At 42.0% G+C, this 12,355-nt stretch overlaps 1 long non-coding RNA gene across 1 annotated transcript; it reads right to left on the reverse strand.

Moving 5' to 3' along the window:
* Positions 1 to 7,542: 7,542 nt before the first annotated feature.
* On the reverse strand, positions 7,543 to 12,243 carry LOC311598185. The gene is made up of 2 exons (XR_014779508.1): positions 11,885 to 12,243; positions 7,543 to 8,956 (listed from the first exon to the last, which is right to left on the reverse strand). It is a non-coding gene; the product is annotated as an uncharacterized lncRNA (long non-coding RNA).
* Between the last annotated feature and the right edge of the window lie 112 nt (positions 12,244 to 12,355).

Genomic DNA, 12,355 nt, shown 5'->3' on the forward strand with positions numbered 1-12,355 from the left:
GTTGTTGTTTTAACCTTAATAATTTTAGGAAAACCTTAACAGTCATTATGTCAGGATCAGGTGTTTCTAAGTTCTTGGTCTTTTAACCAGAGAAGTTAAAATATAGATCCCCAAATATTCACAAAAGCAGCAAAGTGAAAGATTGAAAACACTGTTAAGACTGACACTGGGCCACAACTCTGAGAACACTCATAAAACACTCATAGTTTAGGGCTTCCTTCAGTGGTGTTCAAAACGAGTTTGTTCACTAAGGTCCATGGTTTGGCTTATTTTCTATTTTGATTGGTATATTCAGTCATTCGGTTATTTCCCAAGGCATGTCCCTTCCCACATTGCACCTCATTCTAATCATATGCATGCCTATTTTCATAGGCACAGGCTTGTAAGTAATGCATTCGTCCAAAACATTAACTGAAGGACATAGTTTTGCCTTACTGCACATGTATCAAAATCAGTTCAGGCTACACAGGCCCTATAGTCTTTGTACCTAGATATGTTGGGATTCTATTTGACTAGAAATGGCTTGTTTGATTTTTAGAGGAGGAAGCAGAAACTTACCTTTATCCAGAGAGGAGCGTATGTGTAGACAGACGCAGGTGCAAGTCTGAGGTTGCTGGATGCATTGTTTAGATTGGGGTGTGTGCATGCACAGTACATACAGGTAAAGGAGCTGGGCTGTCAAGTTCAATATTGAGGAGAATAGGACATGAAGGTTTATAATGCAAACCAAGTAGAGTTCAGGAATGCTAAACTATTCCCTGTGTTTACCTGCCTCAATTACCCTATCACAGTAGGTTTTTGGTTTTGGTTTTGGTTTGGTTTGGGTTTGGGTTGTTATTTTGGGTTTTTGTTTTGTTTTCCCTACCTAAATTACCCTACCACAGCAATATTTTTTTTTTCAGGCAGGATTTCTCTGTGTAACCTTAGCCATCCTGGACTCCCTTTGTAGACCAGGCTGCCCTTGAACTCATGGAGATCCATCTGAGTGCTGGGACTAAAGGTGTGTGCCACCATGCTGTACTAACAGCAATATTTTTAATGATTTATTTTTATTACCTGTGCATGGGTGTTTTGCCTGCATGTATGACTGTGTGAGGGTGTCAGAACCCCTGGAATGGGAGTTACAGACAGTTGTGAGCCTGGGTCCTCTGGAAGAGCAGCCAGTGTTCTTAACTGCTGAGCCATCTCTTCAGCGCCTGAAAATTTCTAAACAGGCAAAATATACAATATGATGCATTTGTTTAACAATACTTACAGACAAAGAGAAAAATCACAGATGAGGACAGAGTCATTGTCTCTGAGGACAGAGTTATTGTAAGTAAACTACTAAACTGGTTGTTACTCCCAAGATCCATTAAAGACTCAATTCAATCAGTCTCTTGCAAAAATAGTTACTATGTGTCGAACCAGGAAGGAGAAACACAGTTCTTACAGTTTTGGTTTAGCCTTTCATCTGTCCTCACTGATTTAAGCTGCCATTCTAAGGTATGTTTTTAAAAAAAAGTTTGGGGTTTTTGTTGTTTTTGTTTTTATTTGTCTTACTTTTCACTCAATAACCACAACTTTCTCCTAAACTATGGTTATTTAGAATTAGAAAAAATCTGCTTAAATGCAAATGTTCATGAAGCATCCAAAAAATGTGAGATGGAGTTCTGGACACTGAATGGGCTGGGCACTGGCTTAAGGTCAATCCAAAAAGTACTCGATGTAACTGTAGCCAAGTACAATTTCTTGAAAGAAAAAGCAAAGTCATCAGGAAACTCTCTTTATCCTTAAGTACTAGCCCTGATTGAGTCAGTTTAGTGGAAAGGTGTGAAATGGGGAAATTTTGGTTGTATGGCATGTGGTAAATAAAATTCCAACACATGCAGGAACATAGTAAAAAAAAAAAAAAAAAGCAGGTAAGACCATGAGAATAGAATGCAGGAATTTCTGTAAGTTGTGAGTACCTTTGCTTTCTGTGTGGAAAGTTGGCATGTCAGGGAGCAGGAAGCCATATTAAGAGTTTTGCTTTTACACCTGCAGTGCAAATAGCAAGCAGAATAAGACAGGCACATGTTGCATTATTACTGTGTAGATGGCTCTGGCTTGAGAGGCTAGAGCTATAGAGCAGCTGGGAGAGCACTTACCTGCTTGGCAAAGCAAAAGCCTTGGGTTCGGTCTTCAGAACAACAAAGGTGGTCTGTACTTAGGAGATAGAGGCAGGAAGATCACACATTCAAGGCCAGCCTTGGCCACACAGTAAGTTCGAAGCCAGTCAGGGTACTAGGAAGCTTTGTCTCAATAGATAAAAAGCTCTCACTTGATAGATCTCTTGGAAATGTCTCCAGTCCCTTCAGGGAGGCACTGTTCTAGACAATCTCTGAAATTCCCACATGAAGTCTGTGAAAGTGACTACAGGAAAAAAGTGGTTTTTTGCCATACTTTTCTTTCATAAATATTGATCATTTGTATTAAATTTATGTTGGTTACAAGACATTGACCCACTTATTTATAAAACTAATTTTATGCAACTTAAACGAAAAATGCCAATTACTTTAACTGGACTTTGGAATATAGCTCATAAAACATATCTGAGGATTTCTGTGAAGTAGTTTGCAGAAACTGCCAACATTAGGATGAGTAAACTAAGAAGAAAACATCATGAACATGGCCTGGGACGGTGTGTTGGTTACTTTTCAATTGCTGTGATAAGTGGGAAAAACATGGCCCATGCAACTTATATAAGAAGGAGTTTATTTGGCTGATGACTCACATCATGAACTCCTAAAAAGCAGCAGAGAGACGATACTAGAAATGTCAGGAGCTTTTCAACTCTCAAAGCCCACCTGTAGTTGGACACACTTCCTCCAAAAAGGCCACACCTCCTGAGCCTCCCGAACAGTGCCACCAACTGGAGACCAAGTGGTCAAGCATCTGAGCCTATGGGGGACAGTCTTACTCAAACCCTCACAGACAGTGTCATCAAACATACTGAGGACTCAGAATAAAACCCACATGGAGGGCAGGAAGTGATGCCATTCACCTGTAAGCACGACCTTCATCGTGTGGCCTAGTCTCAGAAAATCAAGCCAAAACAGAGCCAGCAAAAGGAGGGCAAATATGCATCCCTAGATCTGAAGCAGACCTTTCTCCTGCTTCCCAGGCAGAACTCCCCAGGTTCTAGAGCTTTTTAGCTCACAGAGTGAAGCAACGCCTCTTTTAATCTGTAAGTTAGACCACTAATTCCTTTATTCTTGGTACCTCAAGCTCAGGCTGAAGTACACCATCAGCTTTCCTAGGATATGTGTCAGCTTGTACATGACACAACATGGGATGATTTGTCCTCTGTCATGTGAGACAATCCTCATCTTTAAGTCACATTTGCGTCTACATGCATCACGTTATCTGGAACCCTGACTGCTTATCAGCTTTCACAGCAGGGCAATAGCCACCTATTACTGTTCTTAGACGATGCTAATTACACATAAAAAGTGAGTGATTTACAAGCTATCCCTTAAAGTTAGAGAAGCAGACACTCACTCTGGGACATGGATTTTACATATATCATTCAGGAGAATCATGGTATCACCTGTGGTCTGAATGTTCATGTGATCTCAGTCTTATATTTCAATTTAAGCCTAAGTGTGATCACATCCAGAAAAAAAACTTTGAGAAGCAATTGGGCCCCAAGGACAGTGTTCAAGTCCTTAGAGAAAAGGCCCAAGGGAGTATATTTGCCCTTTCCCATCACATATGAAGTTGTGTGAGGAATGGGCCTTTCCTAGACAGCAGATCCACTGGCACTTTAATAATAGATTGCTCAGTCTCATAAACGTGAATAGCACATCTTGTTGTTTATAAATCACCTGATGGGCGTTTTGGGGGTTATATGCCCACGAGTGGTATAGCTGGGACTTGAGGACCCAACGGAGGATGCTTAAGTCTCACTCAGAAGGGGAAATAGAATAGACAGCTGAAGCAGCTGAAGAGAAGGAACAGGGGAGGGGAGGGAGCTCAGAGAGAAATGAGGGTGGAGATCAGACCTGGAGAGAGCGGGGTTGGGAGGACAGGGGCTTGGAGAGAAAAGAGAAACTAAAGGTGAGGACATCTCTGAGGCAAGCTGGAGACCTAGGACAGGGTAGGCTCCTGGGGAATATGGGGGACTCTAGCTGAGACTTCTATTAGCAGTGGTCATGGAGACTAAAGAGAGCACCCTCTAACTAGACAGGACTTCTAGTAAAGAGAGAGGAACACCCACCCACAAAAACTTCAACCCAAAATTTACCCTGTCTACAGGATGTTCAGGGATGAAGACAGGGCTGAGATTGAGGGGATGTCCAGTCAATGCCTGGCTCACCCTGAGACCCACCCCATGGGAGAAAGCCACCCTCTGACACTATTAATGATACTCTGCTATGCTTGTAGATGCGCTAGCATAACTGTTCTCTGAGAGGCTCCACCCAGCACACATTGACACAGATGCTGAGACTCACAGCCAAACATTGGGCAGAGCACAGGGAGTCTTGTGGAAGAGTAGGGGAAAAAGGATAGAAGGACTAAGAGGGGACAGGAGCTCCACAGGGTGACCAACAGAGCCAACTAACCAGGACCCAGGGGAGGGGGGGGCATGCAGAGACTGAATCAATAGGCAGCTCAGGATTCATGTGGTCCCCTAATAAGGAGAAAGGGAGCTGTATCTGACATTAACTCTATTGCCTACTTTTCCATCACTTCCTCCTGGTGTGGCTGCCTCATGACAGGGAAAGGATGCGCTGGGTCCTAATGTGACTTAATGTGCTGGGGTGGTTTGGGGAGGGCTCTGAGTAGGGGAGGGGGTACAGGGGAAGGGGGAGAAACACTCAGGCTAGAGGAGAGGAGGGAGGTAGCTACAATTGGCATGATTAGTTAATTAATTAATTAATTAATTAATTTTTAAAAAGTGTTTCTTGGGTGGCCTTGTCAAGAGCAGTCCTGCAGCCCTCTGGTGGTGCAGGTAAAGGAGAGGAGGTTCGACGACCAGTTTGTCTGCTACCCAGGTCCAGATCCAGGGTTCTGAATTGGCCCACCTCAAAATCGGTATCATCTTTGAAGGGGAAGGGGCCAGTCCTGCTGATTCAGGGCTGCAAGATCTCCATGACACAGGGCAGCAACAGGATGACCCAGAGGTATCCCGATGAGGATACAATATTGCTGATGTCACAGAAGACAGAGGTCTCAGGGCAGACTTGCAGTGAACATTTGCAAGTAAAGACACTGGGACCCATGGCGTGCATGATGTGAAACTCAAAAGGAATCAATAAAGTTTTTTCAAAAAACCTTCTTCTTAGCCTTATAATTGGGCTATGTAAAAATTCACCTTTTGTGTCTGTGAGGGAGTCTTACTGTGTAGTCCAGACTGGCCTTCAACCCACAACAGTCCTCCTCCTCCTCTTCCTCAGCTTGGGACTAGAGAAGTATGAAAACCATGCTCAGTGTTTGGTTGGTTGGTTGGTTAGTTTTTTGTTTGTTTTGTTTTCTTTTATATTTTTAAAAAATATGCCACATTGTTTTTGAGCTGGGTGTGGTGGCTTGCTACAATAAGCTCAGCACTTGGGAGCCTTAAGTACTGGGTTCACTAAGTTTGTTTGAGACTAGCCTACAGTATACACTAAGTTCCAGGGCCAATTGGTTAGAGACTGAGACTTTGTCTCAAAACCTAAAATGAGAAACAAAATAACAAAAAAGAAGCTACTGACTTGCCAACCTACAGGTCTATATACCTCTTACCCATGTGTTCTTGATCAAGCATGTCACATGGTCAGGCCTATGGGCTGGTAACGATACTTTGTTTATAAAATACGGGAAAGCTATAGTGCACGTGAGACATCCTAATAACTACTACACCTTCTGCTGGTTTTCAGATTAAAGAGAAAAGCCTTCGCGGGGCAAGCAGATGAAGCCCTCTGCTCTTCTTTTGCCACTGGCATATCTAATATTCCAGAGAGTAGCTGCCCTGAAATCAAAGAGCATGGCCTCCAGAAGACCTCTGCCAGCTGATAGGAGCAAGAGACATGTTTTCTTAAGCTACTCAACCTTTGCTGCTTTCTGTGCTGGTATCCAAATTGCTGCTGCTGAAGTTCAGGCTGAATGTCCACCCAGAATAATGCCTGGTGCCTAAAACCTCCTCACTGACTCATGTGAGTCAGCAGGTTCTAACGACTTGTAAGTAAAGCTCCACAGTGCTGGCTTAAGAAATTCTTACACATACACCAACTTATTGCGTAACCCTTTCCAGATAAAGACTTCGTTTTAATTGTGCTTTACAGGGTAATACAGTATGCTGGCAAAAGTCCGGTGGTGGGCTAGTAAGATGGCTTAGTGCATAAAAGTATTTCTCCCTTGATTTGCATTGCTGAACAAACAGATGACCCAAGTTTAGTGCCTGGGACTCATAGTGGAAGGGGAGAACTGACCCCTAAAAGTTGTTCTCTGGTTTCCATGTCTTTGTATACACACACACACACACACACACACATGTATTATGTTAAGGCTGTTAAGGGTTTTAGGAGAAAATTTCAAAGCATACTAATAATTAAATTTCCCTCTATGCTGGTACTGGATACACTTTGAGAGGCCTCAACGCTAGTTACTTTTAACTATATGCAAGATCTAGCTTACTTCTTACTTGAAGAAAAGTCTTGCTTTAACTTTTAATGTCACTTTTAAAATACGTACTCATTGATGTAAAGTGCTAAAGCTTCATTACACTATAGCAAATATTAATAAAATTTCATGAAGTGGTTATTTTGAGTCTTTAATTCTAGTTCTATTTTGATTTATGCATAATTATCATTGAATAACTGCAATTAAATTAGAGCATTCTCCTTCATAGCCTAGCATCTTTTCTGGGAAAATTATGTGATAAAATAACTATCTGACATCACATCCTATTGCCATGAAAATAGAACATCAAAATATTGTCCCTGTTAATTTATTCATCAAGTAACTAAGAATAAATTGAAAGAAAAAGAGGCTGTGCTTCAATGCTCACTTCTCAGACATCAGCTTGGCATCTTTCATACGGAAATACCTAAGTCAAACTGGGAATTTGAAATGTCATGACTTTAGGAAACACGTTTACTGAGCCTACTGCAATGCATCTAGAGCTCCTGTCAGCAATCCAGCTCTGCTCAATTTGGCTTCAGGCTGGATGTGCTCAGTCCCTGGTTAACTGAGTCCCTGATTAACTGAGGTATGATTTCTAACCAGGGTCTCAAACCTAAAATTTCAGGTGCTATAATCCTGACAAAATATACAATTGTTAACACACTTTCTTCTTGTGCCTCCCTGTTTTCTAAATTTCGTTCTCCTAATGTTCACAGGGACTTTTAAAATGACATTAGATTTTTCTCTGGCCAGTGAGATAGCTCAGCAGGTAAAGTTGCTTGCCACCGAGACCACCAACCTGAGTTCAATCCCCAGAACCGCATGGTAGGAAAGTTGGAAAGAGTCAATTCCCCCAGGCTGCCCTCCGATCTCCACATACACATGCCATGGCACACAAGTAATAAACGTAGAAGCTTTAAAATGAAATAAAAATTTATGTTTTGAGGAAAATTGTAATTATTAAAATTATAATTCCCAAACCATTTTTTGTTAATGTATTAGTATAGTTAATTCATGGAACTAGTGAACCAATATGGATTTAGGAGTGATAGTGGTAAGTTCGTAGTGAAACAGACTCCCGTTTTTTGTTTTGATTTTGAGAGGGTCTAATGCGTGACTTTTCCTGGGGAGGTGTAAACAATAGTCTACTCGCTCCAGTAAGGCACTGATTAAGAGGTCAAAGAACCAATTCCATCCAAATCCATTTTGGTAAACCAATAACACACGAGGGGACACTTGTAGGAGCAAGGGTGACTCAAAGGCATTGGCGAAAGCTGTATGCCTGGAGCTCACTAAACAACTTGCACACAGCCCCTGAAGTCCCCTGACCCCCTGCCTTGTAAGTTTCTCATTAGCTTTCTTCCTCCTTGCTTGAGAAACAGCTATGTAAGTCTCACAAAGTAGTCTAGGCTAACCTTAAACTTCAGTCTTCCGTCTTCACTTCCCAAGTACTGGGATGACAGAGGCGCACTGCCACAACTGTCTTTTAGAGTCTGTTGTTTGACAGGGAACGTGAGGCTCTTTAACCAGTAGACTTGATCCTGCGGCTGAATTTGGAAACTTCCATGTGGCACAGAGAGGTTTTATGAAGAAACCAGTTACTATGTAGCTATTTCCTCCAAACTAAAACACTTCCTCCTCTGTGGAAGAGTGAGCCTTATAAGCCTCTGGCAGCCCAGGAACTTAGGAGACTGGTAAGGCCCTCCTCCCAGGTTACACAGGGAGTCCCCAGCTGCTGGGAGTAAGGTGGCTTTTGCAGAGCTGCCTGCAAAGTAAGCATGTAAGGGGCAGGAGCCTTTTAGACACCATGTTCTGTAAGTGACTGCAAAAATCCCTTCAGCTCATTGAGCTAGGATTGGGGATACGTGTCTTTGAGCTGTCACTGGTGCCCCATGTGGAGTGAAGAGATGTTTGTTGCACTTCCTCAGGAAGTCACAAACCACCACTCATGACCTTCTCATTACTGCCCCTTTAGAACTGTACTATCAACACTTTTCTCAGCACCTTGAATAAAATTCAGTAAAATATCCTATTGCCATACCCCTCTCTGCCTGGGGTTATATAATACATTTCTTCATTAGGGACTTCAGGTGTAGTCTTATGACTCGAACAGAAACCACCAGCATAGGATTTCCTGTTATCACTGTGATGATGACAACCAATGTTCCAGACACAAGCTACCCTGTCAGTCTGGGCACAACAAAGAACCAGTCACAAGGTCACTACAATGTGGTCCAGCACACTGCTATCCGATGAGCAGAGAAAGTAGCATTTGTTGCCGAGTTTGCATCTCTGCATCACTCTTCAATATTGGTTCTTGAGCGCTTTCCTGAAATGTCAAAAAGAAAATCCTGATTTAACATTTCATTCTCTGCCGTTCTGTTAGGGATAATTATCTCTGGGTTTATGTGTATGGAAATATCTCATAAGGTTTTGACTTACAGTGGTTGAAAGAACAACAGCAACTTCTAGAAAGGAGAGCATGTGTGTGGAATAGACAGCACCATTCCATAGGGCATCCCATAAGCCCTTTAATGCCTGCAGTGCTTGCTTTTTTGGATAAGTAAGAGAAGCCCTATTTTTAAAGGTGTTAAGGAAAAAAAATAAAGTATGCCAAATATATAAATTCGCACATCTCTAGAACTATTTTTGGCTACAGTAATTCACATATAACTCTCTTGAAAGTTCTTTTTCTTTATTCTACAATCCTCAAACCTTAGAACTAGGCAAACACTGTTGAATGCACAGATCTGTCTCAGCCTTTCCTGCTTTCCTGATCTGCATATGTATTATGTCACTGTACTAACAGATGTCTATAATGCATTTTGTTTTGTTGAGATAAGGTTTCCCTGTGTAATAGCCCTGGCTATCCTGGACTCACCATGTAGACCAGGCTGGCCTTGAACTCACAGGTTATCTGTCTGCCTCTGCCTCCCGGGTGCTGGAATCAAAGGCATGCACCACTGTGCCCAGCTGAGAATTTTTTTTTCTTTTATGTTGTACAAGAGAAAAGTCGAATGATAGAATTTGGTGGCTTTCCTAACATTTCTGAGTGTCTTTGGATCTTAACCATAACGCCCTTCTGCTTTAATGCTACTTCCTCTCCTCTCCTTCTTGTTATAGTGAAAAAAAATCAGAGCACAAAACAAAGGACTGCAGCTCTGTCACAGCTTCTCATTACTGTGTGTGTGTGTGAAAGTCATGAACTATCATATGTGTTTGTGAGCAGGAAGAAGATTGAATCGCATAACTAGGTGTTTCTCTATATGGACACAGTGTCCTTCTCCATAACTGGGACGAGCTGACTTTGACAATGGAGGTACAGTAGTGGCAGTAGGTACTGACCTGAGAAGGCAGTGAAAAGGTAGATGGGTATAAATGCTACATATATTTCTCCTTCCAAACTGTCAGCTCCATGAATGAAGAAAGCTTGTTTGCCTTTTTTTTTGGGGGGGGGGGGTCTGGGCAAGAGTCTATGTGTGTGCTACCACACATGCCTTTTGTCTACCATTTATATTGTCAAATCTGGTTTAAATGACAATCCAATGTTTGTTTACTAACAGACTGATTCAATGAATATCATACATAAAATCCAACATCTTCATCTCTTTTTCCCCCCCAATCCTATGGATACAAGTGGGCCTCTATGGACTCACTGCATTCAGCTTAATGCCTAGAATTTCGAGGTGTGTTGGCGTCTTCTTAAGTAATTGCATATCGTCCAAAGACCTATGAACTAAAAGAAAATTATCTGCTCCCCATTCCTACCCCATATATAATGATGGACAAAGGTCACAGAACGATTTTTTAAAATACCATTTAGAAAAGAATGGGAGGTGTGGGTACTGGTCTAGAGTGATGCTGGTGCACTGCCAAGCAGGCTTGCGGAGGTCTTTCCCTCTGGTTCAGCCTTCTAGAAGGACAGTCTTTGAACTTTGTCCTCCTAGCTATCTATCTTTAAGTTTTATTCCTTTATTTTCTTGGAGAAAAAACTACACAGCTTTTGAAGCAAATTTATTGAAGAAGTAAACTTGGCTCTCTCTAATACATTTTTTTTCTTTTTTGGCATGGCTTTATTTGGATATGTTTTGTAATTTTCATATAAACACCTTGAGAAATAATATACCATTTGGACATTTATAAATATACACTCCAATGAATTTTCACAAGTACATACACCATCACCTAAAAATCATAAAATATGTCTTGCATTCATTTCTTTTGCAGAATCTGAGTCACTCATCTTATAGATTTTTATGGCAGCTAGATTATTTTCCCCCAGCACTAGGGATTGAACCTAGGGTGTTACACATGGAAGAAATGCTCGGTCTTGGAGCTACTGCCCCCACCCTTCTTTTTGCTTGTTATTTTGAGAGTGTCACTAAGTTGCTCTGACCTTGAATTTGCAATTCTCATACCTCATCTAGTAGCTGAGATGGCAAATCTCTTGACACTGGCCTGGCTTGACTCTTTAAATTTTGGGTATTTAAAATATCTTCTGGTGGGTCATGGGAACAGCTCAGAGAATAAAGATCTTTGTGGCCAACTCTGAGAACCTGAGTTCCACCCTCAAGATCCACAGGAAGGAAGGAGAAAATTAATTCTTTCAAGTTGTCCTCTGCCCTCCACACATCAGCTCTGGCACACAAGTGTCCCCGCCCCAACACACAATAAAACAAAACAACAACTTAGGTGGTAGCCCTCGCTTTAATCCCAGAGGCAGAGGCAGGATAATCTCTGTGAGTTCGATGCCAGCCTGGTCTATAGAGTAAATTCTAGTGCAGCCAGGGATACACAGAGAAATCTTGTCTTAAAAAACCAAAAATCCAAACCAAACCAAACCACCAACAACTCCCCCCAAAAAACCCTTGCATATCTTTCACCTCTACTTTCTGTAAGTAGTTCTGTCTATAGAACTTATATTTTGTAATTTTCATATAGAAATAATGTTTTATGCATTGTTTATAATAGATGAAGGATTATAGGTTGGAACATTATTTTCATTGTTAAAAAACTTTAACTGTATGCACCAAACACTGAAAGGTCTTGACTCACAAAACTGAGACTGTCAGGGCACATTATGCATTTGGGACTCAATGTAACTCCAGTTTTTCTGTTTTTCTCCTTGACTTTCTCCCAGGACGGTGTCACAGAACCGCAGGGATAGAATTTAAAGAAACTTAATCTTCTGTCACAGCTGGCTTACAAACATGAACTTGTTTCACTAAACATCTTCTAGGAGGTAAACTTTACATACCATAACCCCTCTTATAAACAGTATTTCCATTTAGAAGTGACGTGATTCCAGTATCTTGAGAGCACCCCATCAAAATTGTTCCCCCAAACCCTCTTTAGAAAGTCAGTCAATTTTCCAGTCTCGAATCCAAGAAGAGAGTTCCTCAGAAGTAAAACTTGGAGGCGTTGCCTCGCCACTGGGGGAAGCCACAAGCCGTGCAAGAGCGAGAAAAGGACAGAGGCGGACAAAGGGGCGTGGGCAGCGGATCTCAGGCCCACGAAGGACGCTGCACATCAGGAGTGGGCACACTCACGCATGGTTTCCTCACCAGATTACTTCGCTCGCCATCCGTGGAGCGTTCGTGATTTTATAAATGATTTCCCGCTGGGAATCAGCCCCAGAAACTCTGGCCAACCAGGACGGCCTGCAGTGACCCGAATCCTAACAATCCCGGAGGTAGGGAGATCCGCCCCCACCCCGCCCGCGCCCCTG

The sequence above is a fragment of the Acomys minous genome (assembly GCF_964271855.1).
Source record: "Acomys minous genome assembly, chromosome: 5".
Classification (NCBI taxonomy): domain Eukaryota; kingdom Metazoa; phylum Chordata; class Mammalia; order Rodentia; family Muridae; genus Acomys; species Acomys minous.